The following is an 18,776-nucleotide window of genomic DNA, read 5'->3' on the forward strand; positions in this document are numbered from 1 at the left end:
GTTGACAATTTTCTATAATTGAATGTATAGATTTAATAAAATACAAATCAAAATATGAAATAGGTCTTTTTTTATAAGTTAAAAAATTATTTATATAGGTTTTCTGGAATAAGAATAGGCAATGTGGGAATTTTGAGAATAAATGTTTATAGAAAGGTTGCAAATGATATTACGAAGTTAGTGTAACTAAACAGGTTGATACTGAAATCAGTCTGGACATCTAGAAGAATAGAATAGAATAAGAAGTTCAGAAACAAAATGATGTATAAGATATAATTTACTATATGATGAATAGAGCATTCCATATCAGTGGGGAAAGGGAATACTCAATAAACAGTATTGGGACAACTGGTTGCCATCTGGAAGGAGTAAAGTTAGCTCACAGTCTATAACTAAATAAATTTCAAATGGGTCAAAGATGTATATATAAAATGGTGACGTTTTCATATATTTAACATCGTTAGAAATTAAAGAAAATTAAAATAGGGTGTCCACTTTTGCCTATCATACTGACAGAGATGGAAAGAAATCTTAATTGCTGACAATGATGAAGAAACAGTAAATTTCCTGCATCATTGTGAGGTGTGTAAATTTGTACATGCTTTGAAGCCCAATGTGGTACAAAGTTAAAAGAAAAACAAAAAGTTTAAGAAATATTTCTTTTGAGCCAGCAATATTACTCCTAAAAATTTATCCTAAAGATAAGGGTATTCTTTACAGTATGGGTTTTACTAGTGAAAATTAGAAGCAACCTAATTACCTACCAACTTGCACAAAATTTGGGGTACATATATAATAGATTTTTATGCAAATATTAAAAGTAAGGTATTGAGTCTCTTAAAGATAGCTGTGATCTATTGCTTGGAACAAAAACAGAGTCAACATATTATAATAAGAAGAGAGAGAGAAAGAGAAAAAACTGGAAACATGGAAAGATATACTACACAATGCTTAGTCCATTATCTTTGTATAGTAGAATTACACATTTTTATCTTCATTTGTATTTACCTCAAGAAAGATATATTGTTACAATAAATTTTCCTTCCACATGCTTTATATTTTATGAACGCCATCCCTATCCTTAATCATTTCTTTCTTGCATTTTATGGATTTTTATATTTACAGCTTAAATATTTATTGAATATAGTTTGATAGATTATGATGTAGAATTCTAAATTGTTTTCTGAAATGGTTTGACAACTTTCCCAACACTATGTCTGAAAAATTCATGCGTGCCTCTTTAAAGGGGTGATGAATTGAACTTGTTGCCTGCCATGAGATCGTAAAACTGGTTGCTACAGCCAACTATCACTCTAGACCACGTCCCTTTCTAAGTTTATTTTTAAATGGCTGGAGGAGGCGGGGTCATGATTTTTCAATTTATGAATAGACTTCAAAGGCTTTTCTTGGTCCTGTCATTGGAGAAGGGTAGCATTACCCAAACAAATTCTAAAGCCAAGTAATGGTCGTCTATTAGGGTTGCCTGAAAGAAGCAGAAAGTAGGACCTAATTGCCCAGTTGAATGTCTACTTAGCAGACTTGTTGATCTGACCTGTGCTTACCAAAGCAGGAAAGAAGTTACCTGAACAAAGGAAGAGGGCTGAATTTCCTCTAGATAAAGACAACACTGAGAAAAGCAGGGAGCTTGAGGGAGTTGGAGGGAGCTTGAGGGACCTTGATGGTATGTACCCCACTGAAAAAGCTGGCTGTATAAGTATAGGATTCCAAGAACATTAGAGAGAGGAAGAAATATGGGAAAATGACCCCATAAAGATGTTCATTATATCTTGGGCTCATCCCTGAGCTGAGAAAGTAAAGATGTCCCTCATAAAATTCAGAATACCAAAGACTTGGAAACCTGAACTAACAAATAGACCACAACCCATGTCCCAAACTGACTCCTGAATAGCTCACACATGGGGCATATCTAATGACTAATATATCTCAGTCTCTCATGTATTATGAAAAATGGTTAAGATGTAGTTAAGTCAGGTTTACTTACAAAGCAAACATTAAATTCAAATAAGAGTTTTCCTGTCCTTTTTCAATGAGTTGAATGCCTCATCTTGTCTTTATTTTGCTTTCTTGTGTTTTTGCTTTTGCTTGTTTTAACTCTGCATAGGAAAAGCTTTAGGTGTATTATAATGGGTAGTGGAAAGATCAGTCAAGTGAGTTCAAGCTTCAATTTTATCTCCAGTTCTGTGACCTTGAACAAGTAATGTGATATCTGTTTTATCAGGTAAAAATAATTGGGTTGGATGAGATAATTAATAACTAATAAGGGTTCTTAGAGTTCTAATACTTTTACCTCTTTAGCTGTGTAGTGGACACTGTACTGTGCTCCCACATTCCCACACTTCTCTGCCCATGACTGCTGGAAGGACTGCTGACTGACATTCCTATCGGAATTACTTTCATCTGAAGAGAGTCTAGTCACACAAGGTCATGCCTGCATTCAGTGACCTGCAGATAGGGGGATATATTTGCCCATCCCCAAATTCAGAACAACTGTGGAGGGCCATCCTCATTTCACAAAGCACGGTGAGGTTGGCTGAGGCTTTTATTCTGAAGGCAACCTTTGCAGCCCAACTTCTCCCTTTTTTTATTGAGGTGCAATGGACATACAAAATTATATTGGTTTCAAGTGTACAATATAATGATTTGCTTTCTGTAGGTATTGCCAAATGATCAGCACAATAAGTCTAGTTAACATCCATCATCTCTGTCCAGTCTCGTTTCCTTCTTTCACCCAAAAGGTGGTAATTCTGAAAGATCTCCCTAATAAAATTCCAGTATGCTAATCTTTGCCTCAGTTTGCTTTAAGGAGCCCAGACTTCAAAAATCTGGAAGTAATATTTCCCTCCTCTGAGGATTTTATTTTTACCTCTGCCTTGGTGGTATATCCATAATGTACTACAGTTATTGCATGTTTTTTATGCAGCTTTTTCTTTCCTACTAATATGCAACTTCTTGAAGTCAAGGGTAATGTATTTTTTAAAATCTTTCATAGCAGCTAACATTGGTTCATTACTTGGTTGATTGAATAAATGCATAAATGAAGTGATATTGAAATAGTCATAATTTTCTCTGCTTGATCTCTAGAATCACCAAGAATTAGTTTTTCATACACTTTTCTATTATAGAGGTTGTGTTTTCCCTATTCCCGTGAACTTTGAATCATTGTCATGATTTGTGTGTGTTTCCACTAGTTTTATGGCATCTTTACAATCACATGATACTTAGGCTTTTATTGCTGGCTATGGAGGTAATAAATACTGTGATCCCATGATGGGTTTTCTAATTGGTTTGTCAATAGTAAATTAGAAAACTTTAATTTTGTTAGAACTAATGAAGAAAAATGTGTGATATATCAAGTATTTAAATTCAAGTTTCTTTACTTTCTATTGTATCTGTGAAGTCAGTTGGTGATTTTTATTATTCTTTAGTATTCAAGTTTCATTTTTAATCATGTATAGTTGGAATTGAAGTTCATTTAACTATTTCAAAGTGATATGCTATTCTTAGAAGTGAGATCCATAGGTATAATCAGTTGCTATTCATTTGGAAGTCACAGATAAGAATGCCATATCATTTGTAATCACACAGGCAATTTCATTCTTTGTCTCGGCTTTCATTTCTAAAAAGTGTTCCATTCAGTGGGAGTTTTTAGAACAACCGAAGAGACCAATCATGTACTGTATGGCATTCTCGTGGTATTAGCCCTTTCCCAAAGCTTTCCCTTCTGTTTTCCAAGTCATATTCCTGTAATTCATGAACTTACAAGTTCTCAGCAATTTTAATTTCATGTTCAATCTCAGGTGCTCTTTCAGTGAATTGTGCTATTATTCAGTATTTCCCTCTTATAAAAAAAAGAAAAGCCTCCACAGGTGAAGATCCATTCAAACCATCTCATTTCCACATCACCAATACTCTTCAAACTTGAAATGTCATCTTTGGAATTTTAGTTTCATGTAAAAAATAGCAACCGTTATCCTGCAGACAATTATTTGAGAAAACAGCATAGAATATGACAGGCCAAAAATCACTTTAAGAATCTGCTGCCATCAGATACGTTTGTCAGCGTAGCAAAGTCATGACCTATTTTGCTAAGGTCAAAATTATTTCAGCCAGATTCTACAGTGATTTCTACTACTCTCCTCCAGATTATCCCAAGAAGACACTTACAATGGAATATAATACTATTAAAAAGGCACAGTACATCCATCCTATGGATTTAACTATATCAGCAAGAATTACCCAAAGTGATTCTCTAACATATTTGAGTGGAAAGAAAAGTATCAGAAAAAATAGTAATAGTCTAATTGCATCTAAAACAAAGAAAATGTATATACAGTGCACACATAGGACAAAATGCAGAGGTTATTCAAGAAACTGTTATCATTGGTTACCTTGGGTTGGCAGGGGCAGGAGGATACTTAGGTTAAGAGGAAGTAATTAAGCTTTTCTTTATATACTGCTATGTGGTTTTAATTATTAAATGGAATATGCATCGTTTATATAGTTAAAATACAGCAAAGTATTTAAAGGACAAGTAGTAAACATTATCCTGTTTTAGCATCCATTTGCTTTTGTTCTCTTCTCAAAACTACTTTCCCTCCCTGGTATATTACAAATGGACTCTCCATCTGAAGCATATTTCCCTATCTAGAATAGTGTCTCTTTTTTCACACCAGCCCCCTATGTTTCTTCTTTGTTTTAAAACTTTCATTATCCTGAATCTCTTCATTAAACCTTATAGTCAACCCAATGACTACAACCTCTCAGCACTTAAAGGCAACAAAGGGTGGGCAACAGTCCAAGTAGGAAAGACCAATTATCTTATCCATCAATTAGGGCCCTCTTTGCATCCTCTCTATCAACTTAGATCATTTATTGTTTGAACATTTCCTTTTATTATAGTCAGCAGCTACTTTTAGTGAATGATAATCTGAACTTCAAAAGTATGTTAGAATTTCACAATTTGCATTTCACAATAAAGCCTTAGTCAATGTTTACACAAACCAATACCTATTACCAGTCTATAATGTCTTACATAAGCTAACAAATGGCATTTCTTAAGAGCAGTATTTCAGAAGAAATTTTGATCAGTTGATTACTCGTGGAATTCTCTGAGACTACTTCAATATTAACTTCATCTCATACATGACACATGTATGCATCTCTGAAGCCAATACTTGTAGGTAAACTTTTCAGTCTTTGTCATTTGTGTTTTCGTATGTGTGTGTGTGTGTGTTTACCTTCCTCACTGGATTGCAAACTTCCCAGTAGCTTATATCATATTTTCCATTGTAATACCTCAGAGTTTCTATTAAGTTATTCCCAACTGTGGTAGGCCTATTCCATAAATGGAGTAAAAGCACAACAGTACAACGAATCTGATTCAAGATGGCAGCATGAGACGTGAGACAGAGAATTTCTCCCAACACCACATATAATATGAAAATATAGTTAATATAACTAATCCTAAAAAAGCAACAGGAAAGATGGCTGCGCCAGACTGCATACACCTAGAGAACAGAGCAGACCTCATGAAACAGGGTAACGTACAAAAGCCTCGATCCGGCAGGACCCAAGCACTTCCCCAAACCCAGCTCACTGGTGGGAGGAAGAGAAGCGGAGCTGGGAGGAGGTGGTAGCCTAGAACTGCTGAACACCAAGCCCTGGAGATCTGCTTTGGGAGTACAAACCTACATTGCATGGTGCTCTGGAGATTAGTAGGGTTGGAAAGCTAAGACAGGAGGAATAGTTGGAGAGACTGAGATTCCAGTCATTTATGGAGGACAAGGATCCACATCCAGCCTCTTTGAGAAAAAGGAAAGGTGAGCAGTCTGAGAGGCTTTCTAGCAGTGAGAGGACTGCTGACAAGGCGGGGTTTGCATGGAGCTTGTTGCGTGGGAGAAGGGATAGGTGGACAGGGGTGTCTGGGGGCACTGTGTCCAGCAGGCTGGGAACTTTCAGGAGCTTCAGGCGCTCCAACCCCTGGCTGGCTACTCAGCTCCAAAGCCCCACACTGTGATACACAGCCTGCTGCACCTTCCTCCTAGCCTGACAGCACTGGCTAGTAAACCTGCAGTCCCTATCCTGGCATCAGGTCAGCGAGAGGGAGGCCCTTCCTATCACAGCTACAGATGCAAAGTGCAGAGGCTTAAACCTGTGTACTTAGCCCACTGGTTCTGACAGTGGAGACAGGCAGAGCAACCAGAAAGCAGGAAACAGCTCTTTCCTTCACACAGGCACCAGTGGCCCTCCCCTGCAAACCCAAACATGACTCCAGCAGCTGATCAGCTCCAGAGACTAGTGCTTCTGGGCTCCAGATGGCACCATATACAAATATGGAACATCAAAGGAACCTGGTTCAAACAAAAATCTTAGAAACACCAGAAAAAGGGCCAAATGAAACTGAACTCACCAATATTCCTGAAAGAGAGTTCAAAATAAAAATCATAAACATGCTCATGGAGATACAGAAAAATATACAAGAACTCAGGGATCAATTTAGGAGAGAGATTCAATCATTAAGAAATTCCATATCTGAAATGAAACATTCAGTGGAAGGATTTAAAAGCAGATTAGATGTAGTAGAAGAGATAGTAAATGGAATAGAAATTTGAGAAGAGGAATAAAAAGAAGCTGAGGCACAAAGATAAAAAAGAATCTCTAAGAATGAAAGAATATTGAAAGAACTGTGTGACCATCCAAATGGAATAATATTCATATTATAGGGGTACCAGAAGAAGAAAATAGAGGAAAAGGGATAGAAACTGTCTTTGAGGAGGTAATTGCTGGGGAAAAAACTTCCCAATCTGTGGAAGGAGAGAGTTTCTAAGGCTATGGAGGTGCACAGATCTCTTAACACAAGGGACCCAAGGAAGACAACACAAAGACATATAATAATTAAAATGGCAAAGATCAAGTGTAAGGACAGACATTTAAAAGCAGCTAGAGAGACAAAAAAGATCACATACAAAGGAAAACCCATCAGGCTATCATCAGATGTCTCAGCAGAAACCTTACAGGCCAGAAGGGAGTGGCATGATATATTTAATGCAATGAAGTAGAAGGATCTTGAACCAAGACAACTCTACAAGGAAGATTATCATTTAAATTTGAAGGAGGAACTAAACAATTTTCAGATAAGCAAAAGATGGAAGAATTTACCTCTCACAAACCATTTTGAAGGGACTGCTATACATAGAAATATTCCTAAGACTAAATAGCTGTCACCAGGGGAAATAAAACCACAGCAAAGAAAGTAGAAAAATTAATTACTAAAAAGATGCAAAATCAAATCAACCACCCCCAAAGTCAATCACAGGACAGACAAAGAGTACAGAATATGACACCTAATATATAAAGAATGGAGGAGGAAGAAAAAAGAGGGAAGAAAAAGTACCTTTATGTTGTGTTTATAATAGCATATTAAGTGAGTTAAATCAGACTGTTAGATAGTGAGGGAATTGCCCTAAAACCTTTGGTAACCATGAATCTAAAGCCTGAAATGGCAATAAGTACATACCTATCGATAATCACCCTAAGTGTAAATGGTCTGAATGCACCAATAAAAAGAGACAGAGTAACTGAATGGAAAAAAAAAAGACCCATCTATATGCTACCTACCAGAGGCTCACTTTAAAACCAAAGACATACACAGACTGAAAGTGAAGGGATGGAAAAGATACTTCATGCAATAGTAGGGAGAAAAAAGCAGGAGCTGCAGTACTTGTATCAGATAAAATAGACTACAAAACAAAGACAGTAATGAGAGACAAAGAAGGACATTCCATAATGATAAAGGGGTCAGTCTAACAAGAGGATACAATGATTATAAATATATATGCACCCAACACAGGATCACCTATATATGTGAAACAAATACTAACAGAATTAAAGGGGGAAATAGAATGCTATGCATTCATTTTAGTAGACTTCAACACACCACTCACTCCAAAGGACAGATCAACCAGACAGAAAATAAGTAAGGACACAGAGGCACTGAACAACATATTAGAACAGATGGACCTAATGGACATCTACAGAACATTCCATCCAAAACCAACAGAATACACATTCTTCTCAAGTGCACATGGAACGTTTTCAAGACAAGGTCATATAGTAGGCCACAAAAAGAGCCTTAGTAAATTCATAAAGATTTAAATTGTACCAACTAGCTTCTCAGACAACAGAGGTATGAAACTAGAAATATATTACACAAAGAAAATGAAAAATCCCACAAACACCTGGACACTTAATCACATGCTCCTAAATAATCAGTGGCTCAATGGCCAAATAAAAGCAGAGATGAAGCAATATATGGATACAAATGACAACAATAATTCAATACCACAAAAGTTGTGGGACACAGTGAAGGCCGTGCTAAGAGGGAAGTATATTGCAATACAGGCCTATCTCAGGAAAGAAGAACAATCCCATATGAACAATGTAAACTCACAATTAACGAAACTAGAAAAAGAAGAACAAATGAGGCCCAAAGTAAATAGACAGAGGGACATAATAAAGATCAGAGCAGAAATAAATAAAAATGAGAAGAATAAAACAATAGAAAATGGACAGTGACTATAATGGGGTTTGTGGGGGAGACTTGGTGAAGGGGGGACCCTACTAAACATAATGTTCTTCATGTAATTGTAGATTAATAACAACAAAATTAAAAAAAAACAATAGAAAGAATAAATTAAAGCAGGGGCTGGTTCTTTGAGAAAATAAACAAAACAGATAAACCCCTAGCCAGATTTACCAAGAAAAAAAGAGAGTCTACACACATAAACAGAATCAGAAATGAGAAAGAAAAAACCACTACTGTCACCAAAACAAATACAAAGAATTATTAGACAATACTCTGAAAAATTATATGATAACAAACAGGATAATCTAGAGAAAATGGAAAACTTTCTAGAAAAATACAGTCTTCCAAGGCAGATCCAAGGAAGAAAAAGAAAACCTGAATAGATCCGTTACCAGCAGGGAAATTGAATTGGTAATCAAAAAACTGCTTAAGAACAAAATCCCTGTACCAGATGGTTTCACTGCTGAATTTTATCAAACATTTAATGAAGACCTAATACCCATCCTTCTTAAAGGTTTCCAAAAAGTAGAAAAGAAAGGAATACTCCAAGAAGCATTCTACAAGGCCAGCATCACTCTAGTACCAAAACCTGGCAAAGACAGCACAAAAAAAGAAAATTGGAGACCAATATCCTAATGAAGAAACATGAAAAATACTCAACAAAATATTAGCAAACCAAATTCAAAAATACATAAAAAATATCATCCATTATGAACAAGTTGGTTTTATTCCAGAGATGCAAGGATGGTACAACATTCAAAAATCCATCAGTATCATCTACCACATCAACGAAAAGGACAAAAACCACATGATCATATCCATAGATGCTGAAAAATTATTCAACAGAATTCAACATCCATTCATGGTAAAAACTCTCAACAAAATTGGTATAGAGGGCAAGTACCTCAACATAATAAAGACCATATATAGCAAACCCACAGCCAACATTATACTTAACAGCAAGAAGCTGAAAGCTTTTCCTTAAAGATTGGAAACAAGACAAGGATGCACACTCTCCTCACTTTTATTCAACATAGTTCTGGCAGTCCTAGCCATGGCAATCAGACAACAAAAAGAAATAAAAGACATCCAGATTAGCAAGGAAGAAGTTAAACTGCCCCGGTTTGCAGATGACATGATATTGTACATAAAAAAACCCTAAAGAATCCACTCCAAAACTACTAGATCTAATATCTGAATTCAGCAAAGTGGCAGGATATAAAATTAATATGCAGAAATCTATTGGATTCCAATACACTAACAATGAACTAGCAGAAAGAGAAATCAGGAAAACAATTCCATTCACAATTGCATCAAAAAGAATAAAATACCTAGGAATAAACCTAACCAAGGAAGTGAAAGTCCTATACTCTGAAAACTACAAGACACTCATGAGAGAAATTAAAGAAGGTACCAATAAGTGGAAACACATCCCGTGTTCATGGACAGGAAGAATTAATATTGTCAAAATGGCCATTCTGCCTAAAGCAATCTACAGATTCAATGCAATTCCTATCAAAATACTAATGGCATTCTTCAATGAGCTAAAGCAAATCATTGTAAAATTCATATGGAACCACAAAAGACCTCAAATAGCCAAAGTAATCCTGAGAAGGAAGAATAAAACAGGGGGGATTACACTCCCCAACTTCAAGCTCTACTGCAAAGCCACAGTAATCACGACAATTTGGTACTGGCACAAGAATAGACCGATAGACCAATGGAACAGACTAGAGAGCCCAGATATAAACCCAAGCATATATGGTCAAATATACTATAAATGAGTATAGACATACAATGGGGGAAATGATAGCCTCTTCAACAACTGGTATTGTTAAACTGGACAGTTACATGTAAGAGAATGATACCAAATTATTGTCTAACCCCATACACAAAAGTAAACTTGAAATGGATCAAAGACCTGAATGTCAGTCATGAAACCATAAAACTCTTAGAAGAAAACATAGGCAAAAATCTCTTGAATATAAACATGAACAACTTCTTGATGAATGCATCTCCTTGGGCAAGGGAAACAAAACAAAAAATGAACAAATGGGAGTACATCATGCTAAAAAGCTTCTGTACAGCAAAGGACACCATCAGCAGAACAAAAAGGCATCCTACAGTATGGGAGAATATATTTGTAAATGACATATCCAACAAGGGGTTAACATCCAAAATATACAAAAAACTCATACACCTCAACACTCAAAAAACAAATAACCCTATTCAAAATGGGTAGAGGATATGAACAGACAGTTCTCCAAAGAAGAAATTCAGATGGCCAACGGCACATGAGAAGATGCTCCACATCACTAATTATCAGGGAAATGCAAATAAAAACCACAATGAGATATTACCTCATACCAGTTAGCATGGCCAACATAGAAATGACTAGGAACAGCAAATGCTGGCGAGGATGTGGAGAAAGAGGAACCCTCCTATGCTGCTGGTGGGAATGTAAACTAGTTCAACTGTTGTAGAAAGCAGTATGGAGGTTCCTCAAAAAACTCAAAATAAAAATACCATTTGACCCAGGAATTCCACTCCTAGGAATTTACCCTAAGAATACTTCTCAGACTCAAAAAGACATATGCACTTCTATTTTTATTGCAGCACTATTTACAATAGCCAAGATATGGAAGCAACCTAAGTGTCCATCAGTAGATGAATGGCTAAAGAAGATGTGGTACATATACAGAACGGAATATTATTCAGCCATAAGAAGAAAACAAATCCTAGCATTTGCAACAACATGGATGGAGCTAGAGGGTATTATGCTCAGTGAAATAAGCCACGCAGAGAAAGACAAGTACCAAATGATTTCACTCATCTGTGGAGCATAAGAACAAAGCAAAAACTGAAGGAACAAAACAGCAGCAGACTCACAGAACCCAAGAATGGACTAACAGTTACTGAAGGGAAAGGGACTGGGGAGGATGGGTGGGAAGGGAGGGAGAAGAAGAATAAGGGGCATTACAAATAGCACACATAATGTAGGACAGGGCAAGGGGAAAGCAGTATAGCACAGAGAAGAGAAGTAGTGACTCTATAGCATCTTACTATGCTGATGGACTGTAACTGTAATAGGGTATGTGGTGGAGACTTGATAATTGGGGAATCTAGTAAGCACAGTGTTGCTCATGTGATTTTATATTAATTATACCTAAATAAAAAATATATATAAAGATTATACATTACAAAAAGCAAAAAAAAATAGAACAGTACAATTAGGAATGGGGGATGGGGAGGTGTTAAGGCAGTGTTGCAGGGATGAAGGAAAACGTGTTTTTCACTTTTTATTACCAGCATAGGAAAACAAAATGGAGTTCTTAGTGCTATAATTATTTTTTTAGTCCAATACATTTTCTTACTTGCATATAAATGCTATTGATGTTTTGTGCATTAGTTCTTTCTGAGTATATTAAGATAGATGTTGAATGTATGGAATAATAATTCCTAATTCACTTTTCATATTTTTTGCTATGACAAACAATAAGCAAATTTAAGATGAGCATTTTCTGATTAATTCATTGCGATTAAAGATGATCTGTCCATGTCCTAAAATTGAACCTCTGGCTTTTGTATGCAAACACTTTAACAGATTTTAACAGATATGTTCAAATGAAACTATATAAAGAGGAAAGAAATTTATCTTTATTTAAACCTCAGGCAGGGACCAACCCTAGGTAGTCAGTCTCATTTGTACAAGAATGATCTCAGAAAAATGTAGAAAATGCCATACCATATTTTTTAGTGTTTCTCCAGCAAAACTAAAGTGCCTGAGATGTGGAATATCTTATCCAAAAGAACTCTCTCTTCAGGTCTTATGGGGTTTAACATGGAAACATGCTGAGCAGAGCACCTGAATCACTCTTAAAATAGGGACCTAAGGGATTTGGATCAAAACCTCCAGAAAAATCACACAACTAGAATAGGACAAAACTAGAATCAAGGTACCCTGCCTCTCAGTGCTCTTTCTATTCTATTGAGTTGCAGAAAAATAATGTAAAATATAAGCTGATTACTTACATTTAAGTTCCACATTAGAAAATTTGGTGTATATCCTGAACAATACTGTATATTTAATGAGAAGAGGATAATTTAACACTTACCAGTTTTCTACACTCATTGTATGCCAAACCATTGGGGTCACTAAATCACCAGCAGGCATATGAATAATTATGAATTTGACAAGTTTATATCATTTAATATCATAAAAAGATAATTTACCTCCAAGAAAATAATTTACAGATTTTAGTTTAAAACAACTGGCTGCCCCAAAAGTGAACAAAATTCAAACTCATAACCATAGAAGTTATTCAACAAATACTTTTGAGTGTAATCCTCAACTCTGTAGTTTATACTTGTTACTAATGTGATGATACTTTGTTTTGAGATGATTAAGTCTTAGAATATAACCTAGTCAGCTGCTGCAGTTCTTTTCCTGCGAGTTTTAAGAGTAGAATCAATTTCTTACTCTGAAATAAATATGGTGGTGGAGATGACGGCAAAGATATTTCTTATAAAGTACTGGATGGTAACTATAGCATTTCTGCTTCTACCATCTGGAGTTCAGTACATTTACTGCTTTTATTTCTGATGCAAGAGATCCTACTGTTTCAAATGTCTCATAATTCTACCTGTAGTGTTGTAGTGTTTTTTTAAATAATTTTAAATTTTCCTAATGCATGCATTTTAGTATCCTTTCTCATATTGTTTTTGTACTTATATGGCACATTTATAGCTATCATAAACCAGGTCAATGTGACAGACTAGTCAGTGTTTCATATTAAGAAAACATTTAAATGAAAAGAAAATGTAAATGCCAGAAATAAAAAGAGAACTGGGCTCCATGTTACTCATGATCTCATATAAGAAATTTATACATTATGTCTATATATACACATGAAGATACAAATAAACCTGTAGGCAATTATGAATAGGTCAGAAGGAATTTGCCAGTTTTTGTCTAATGGAATCCTGTGTCTTCATTGGTAAAATGAAGAACATTTTTCATTTTTTGCAAAAGTTTTACTGACATAGTTTATTTCACGTATGTTTTATATGCTGGCAGAGACTTATAAGCTGCTGTTGTTTGATGATTTGTCAGCAAAACTGCCACTGACTTTAACAATATAGCAAGAGCTGCTACATATTCCTCTTTAAAATATAAGCCAAAGAAGAAAAAAATTGGGCAGTGCATCATGTCCTATTTATTACCCCCTAAGGTACAGTAGGTTGTAGTGCAGACAGAACATTTGGCTGGGGTTGGATACCTAGGAACACCTGAGGGAAAATTCTACTACTCAGTTCTCCACCTGTTAGTGTTCCAGGTAGAAAGTCTAAAATACTAGGTTTGCTTGTGAGTGTATGTATGCGGGTATGTATATGTAAACATACTATTACATATTTCAAATAAGGTTTATCATTGAGATAAAATGGGTAAGTTGAAGCTTCATGATTGTATGAAGTGTGAAAAACTCAATAATTAGAAAAGCAGTTAATAACCTCATTAGATTTTATAAATATTTTAATTATTTTTATAAATATTTTATAATTTCTTACAATTTAATATTATGTCATTGAAAATACAAAATACACAGACTCTATATTGTTAAGGCATAACTAGGAAAATTGTTTTCTTTTGAAAATATAAACAGCTGAATAACTAGAAGGCCAGGAGATGATGTTTTGCTTCCCTAATCATCATAATCTGGACAAGTTAGCTCAACTCTTTACAGCACAGCACCAAAGAAACCAAATTCTGCATTTGTTCCCCAGGTGAGCTAGTTTGCTTACACACTACAAGGGGAAAAATCCCTATTCCAGGATTACATATTCTACCCTTCTTGCAAGCCCACTTGTTCAAAACCATCTATTATCGTTCACAAGGGAGAGGGCTCAGTATAGGCTGATCTCCTTACCTGGAAAATACTTCCAGGCGCACTCCATAAGGAGGGGGTTCAGTGATACCATTTTTTTATGTGGATGGCAGTATATACAACTTGATTAGTGAATGTGACATGTAACTTTCACTGCCATTAATTTTATTGGTGTCTTTTCTTATAGTGGAACATGAGCTCTGGGCTCTCCACACTGAAGCATACAATAGCTTAAAGAAGAAATAACTGCATTAACTATGCATACAATGCAATCCACGATTTATTCTTACAAATGAGTCTACCAAAAGGGGGAAATGAGTCTGATTTCTTTTCCGTAAAACACTTGAGGAATCATTATCCAAAGACAGAGCTCTGGATCTTATCACATAAGCACTAAATCAGTTACTACTGAATGGAAAAGTGCTACAAGGCCTTTTCTGTCACAGAAAGGAGACATATTTACAGTTCTTGAAATGCCTTTTCTTCTGAGAAGTGCTAGTGTTTCTGCACCAGAAGCTATTATAGATATTAAAAATCACCTACTTTTCCTTATTTTAAAAAGGCCACTATGAGTCTAAGTGACCAGTCTTGATGAACATCTGTTTGGAGTGCATTGTAATAGTCATATTATGTATTTGTACAATATCTATAAAGTAGTCCTCCCTCATCTGTGAGGGAAATGTTCCAAGAACCCCAGTAGATGCCTGAAAGCACAGATACTACCAAGCCTTATACATGCTATATATTTCCTATACATGCATTCCTATGATAAAGTTTAATTTATAAATTAGGCACAGTAAGGGATTAACAACAATAACTAATAACAAATAGAACAATTATAATATACTGTAAAAGAAGTTATATTGAGACCTGTTTCTCTGTCAAAATATTATATTGTACCCACCCTTCTTCTTGTGATGATGTGAGATGATAAAATTCCTTCATGACGAGATGAAGTGAGGTAAATGATGTAGGCATTGATATATATACTCTGCAATTGACCTTCTGATGACATGTCAGAAGGAGGATCATTTGCTTCTGGACCACTGTTGATGGTGGGTAACTAAAACAGCAGAAAGTGAAACTGTGATAAGGAGGACTGCTGTACTAAAAATCAGTTGTAGCAAAACCACAAAAATCAGGTCAGGAAAGGAGTTGCTCAAGAAAAAGCCAAAATCAAATTCTTCAATTTCATTAAACTCTTCTTTTCTTGGTATACTTGTTCAAAAGTAGCATTTCTCTGTAGTGAATATCGAAATTTATCTAATATACCCGGAAATGTTCAAAACATAAAGAGGTTATTGCTCTCTTCACATTGTGAATTTTTGAGACTTGATATGTGAGAATAGCACTGTGGTTATTGATGTGCCTGGAACAGTATAAAGCATTTTATTTAAGAGAATAAGGAACATGCTTAACAATGGACTATACATTACCAAAAAATAAACTAGTCTGAAAAAAAAGTAAGGATTTTTTTGAGGGAGAGAGGAGGAATGTTACCCACTTAGACAACCCACATTTATATAATTTACTTTCTATTTATAGTCAACAAATCCAATTCCATTCAGCTTCAAATTTCTGCACGCTTCTTATTGAAATTCAGCTCTTCATGCATTTTGACCTTTTCAAGAAAGCCAGCTTCATAGTGAATTGTGGTGCATTAGGAAGGTAAACACATTCAGTGCTTGTTATTCAATGGGTTTGGATTTAGAAAGTCATTGTCAATAGGTTAATCCTTTTGTACAGACAGTCTCTTTGGCTAAGAGGCATCTTAAACAAATAGAGGTTTTACCAAAATGCTAATTTCTGAGTATTTCTGTCAACTGTCAAAGAATAACTCAGCAGAAGCCTTAAAATTGGTTAATTCTAATTTATATTCATTTTCCATCAGCAGAAATTCAAAAAGAACTTCAGTGTACATAAGTCTAGCCAGAGGTTACTTGTAATCCAGATCAAAAAATCATTAGAACTTTTGACTTTCATTCAGTCATCTACTTCTATGTAATCGTGTTTAATCAATAAAGGAGCTACCAACTTTGAGAGCATATTCAGGGATCACCAAAAATAAAACAGAATCACAATCCTGCCATTAATTTAGAATTCACAAGTTCTTCTATGCTATATGATATTGGCAACTCAAAACACAAGTGGACTTAGGTAAGGAGAGATTTTATTCAAATAGACTTGGAACAGGAACAGAGGGACTGTTGCAATAATGAGAATGTTCTGATTATAAGATCTACAAACTTCTCAAAGTTCAGATAGAAAAGGACTTTTCTTTTACAGGAGGAGAAAACAAGGCTAGAAAGAACAGAGTTCCACAGTCAATCAGGGAAACTGTTTCTTTGTGGTTAGTCAATTTTCTGAAGAGCTCTTCAAGAAAGGGGTTTATTTGAAGGTTAATTCAATACATAGACTCAGCTGGGTCACAGTGACCAGAAATGTGGTCAAACATTATTCTGGGTGTTCCTATGAGAGTGTTTTTAGATGATATATCATTTTAATTGGTGGAATTTGAGTAAAGCAGGTTCTCATCCATAATGTGGGTGGGCCTTATCCAATCATCTGAAGGCCTAATTGGAACAAAGACTGACCTCCTCCAAGAAAAAGGGAATTCTGCCAGCATAAAGCCTTAAGTATTGAACTGTAGAATAGATACCTCCCTTGATCTCCAGACTTTTGGCCCACCCTGCACATTTGGGGCTTGCCAACTTGCATAATTGCATAAGCCCATTTCTTAAAATAAATCCCTTCCTATGTATATGTACACATTTAATTGGTTCTGTTTGTCAGGAGAATCCTAGTAAAAAAGCTATTCCACATTCCAATGCTGGCTCAGGCTGAGAGTGGGTCACAGCCTGTGGGGAAGAAAAAAGCTTAAATGTTGGTCAAGTTCACAAGCATTTTGTTCCCATTAATCAGTGGATTCAAACTGATTCAGCTGATCATTTATGAGGGAAGAAAAAGGAAATGTGGAGGTCTGTGTCAGGCCTTGTCCTAGGTAAAAAAGGGAGTTATCCAGAAATCTTATCTAAGTATCAAAGTCGCACCAATAAATGTGGGTCTTTGCAGTAAAACCTTCCCTGGAAGACAAAAAAGGAGAGGATTTATTTGACAATCACTATTTCTGAAGAGCATAGAATTCAGGTAAATTCAGCATTTTCATGATTATTTACATTAAGTATACATAAATAACTTGATTTTATAACTGGGATGAATAAGTTGGTACTATACACCTACTGAGAAGCACAGTACCTTCATTAATTTTATGTTATTTATATTATCACTGTTGTTTTAAAATTTCTATTAGATAAAGTATATTATATAGTGAATATTACATTTATCCCAAGAAACATGGGTTTGAAACCTCCATTTACTTACTGTGACAATTTGGGCATGGTTTTATAAGAATGGAGATACACTTTGTACCTATCTCATATATTTATTATGGCATTAAACATAATCATGTACATACAAATACTGAGAAATGAGAAGTCTTCAATAAATAATAATATTTTGTTTTCCATTTCATCCCTTTCTCTTCCTTCCATGAGGTAACTTTACTCCATGACCAATACATTATGTGGATGGAACATGAAGGAACATATTTTAATGGTTTGAGGAGAAAGTCAACTGGACTGAAAAATGAACTCAAAGCATCCTAGCTCTTACGAAGCAAACCCATGAAGGACACTAGTGGGACTGTAAAATAAATTTGCCCTAAAAATAAGTGTCAATAATAGATTAACTATTATTCTTTTTATCATCATCGTTATTTAACACTGTAACATGGATAAACCTTATAAGAATTATTCTAAGTAAAAGAAGCCAGACACAAAAGGCCATCTGAAATATTCAGAATAAGCTAATGCATAGAGATAGAAAGTAAATTAGTAGTTTTGTAGGGATAGAGAAAATGGGGAAATGATTTTCTACTCAAGGTGATGAAAATGTTCTGAAACTAGGTAATGGTTATGGCTGTACAACTTTGTTAATATATTAAAAATCACTGAATTGTGCCTTTTAAAATGATGATTTTTATGGTATGTGAATTATATCTCAATAAAGATGTTATTAAAAATAAAAAGAGAAACAATTTCTAAGAAAAAGAGAATTGCCATCAGATGTACACTGCAAGGAAAGCTAAAAGGATTTGTTCAGGGAGAAGGAATATAATATTAAGTAGAAAACTGGACCTACATGAAGAAGTAATGAGAACTGAAAAGAAATAAATGAAGATAAAAATAAAATGGATATTTCCTTTTTTAATTATTCTAGAACATAAT

This window comes from Manis javanica, chromosome X, assembly GCF_040802235.1.
Source record: "Manis javanica isolate MJ-LG chromosome X, MJ_LKY, whole genome shotgun sequence".
NCBI classification, from domain to species: Eukaryota; Metazoa; Chordata; class Mammalia; order Pholidota; family Manidae; genus Manis; species Manis javanica.